This window comes from Orycteropus afer, unplaced genomic scaffold (assembly GCF_000298275.1).
Source record: "Orycteropus afer afer isolate SDZICR_OR568_19922 unplaced genomic scaffold, OryAfe1.0 scaffold00279, whole genome shotgun sequence".
Taxonomy (NCBI): Eukaryota; Metazoa; Chordata; class Mammalia; order Tubulidentata; family Orycteropodidae; genus Orycteropus; species Orycteropus afer.
Genome location: NW_006921866.1, coordinates 28,287 through 29,706, shown reverse-complemented (window position 1 = coordinate 29,706; position 1,420 = coordinate 28,287).

The following is a 1,420-nucleotide window of genomic DNA, read 5'->3' as shown; positions in this document are numbered from 1 at the left end:
CTGATTTTAAACCATGCAGTATCTCTTTGCTCTGTCTGAATGAAAGCCTCCTGGTCTATGTACAGGTTCCTCATGAGCACAATTAAGTGTTCTGTAATTCTTTGCAACATTATCCATAATTTGTTATGATCCACATAGTTGAATGTGTTGGGTAGTGAATACAACAAAGGCAAACATCTTTCTGGTTTTCTTACTTCAGCTAAGATCCATTTGACATCAACAATGATATCCCTTGTTCCTCATCCTATTCTGAATTCAGCTTGCATTTCTGGAAGTTCCCTGTCAATATACTGCTGCTACCATTTTTTAGTAGCATCTTCACGAAAATTTTACTTGCATGTGATATTAACAATATTGTTGAATAATGTCCTCATTCTGTTGCATCATTTTTCTTTGGAATGGACACAAATATCGACATTTGTCATTTAGACCAAGAGGCTGTTGTTCGAACAGAACAAGGGGACACTGCAGAGTTAAAAATCAAGAAAAGAGTGTCAGGGTTCTATACTTTCACCATAATTATCCAATCTGTATGCTGAGCAAATAATCTAAGAAGCTGGACTATACGAAGAAGATCATGGAATCAGTATCAGAGAAAGACTCATTAACAGCTTGTGATATGCAGATGACACAACTTTGCTTGCTGAAAGTGAGGATGACTTGAAGCACTTACTGAGGAAGGTAGAAGATTACAGTCTGCAGTATGGTTCACATCTCAATATAAAGAAAACAAAAATCCTCACAACTGGACCAATAAGCAGCATCACAATAAATGGAAAAAAGATTGAAGTTGTCAAAGACTTCACATTGCTTGGTTCTACAATCAATGCCAATGGAAGCAGCAGTCAGGACATCAGATGACGTATAGCACTGGGCAGACCAGCTGCAAAGGACTTCTTTCAAGTGCTGAAGAGCAAAGATGTCTCCTTAAGGACTCAGTTGTGCCTGACACAAGCCATGATATTTTCAATTGTCTCATATGCATGTGAGAGCTGGACAATGAAGAAGAAAGACCAAAGAAGAATCAATGCTTTTGAGTTGCAGTGTTGGTGTAGAATGCTTAAAGTACCATGGACTGCTAAAAGAACTAACTAATCTGTCCTAGAAGAAGTACAGATGAATGCTCCTTGGAAGTGAGAATGGCCATACTTCATCTTACATCCTTTGCTCATGTTGTCAGAATGGACCATTCCCTGGCTGAGGATATCATGACTGGTAAAGTGGAGAGTCAACGAATATGGGGAAGGCCATCAACAAGAAGAATTGACACAGTAGCTACAATGGTGGGCTCAGTTTTAGCAGGGATCATGGAGTTGGCACATGGACTGGGCAGTGTTTCATTCAGCTGTACAAAATTTTCATTCACAATGAATTAGAAATGACTTGATGGCACCTAACAACAATAAAAAGCACCACAGAC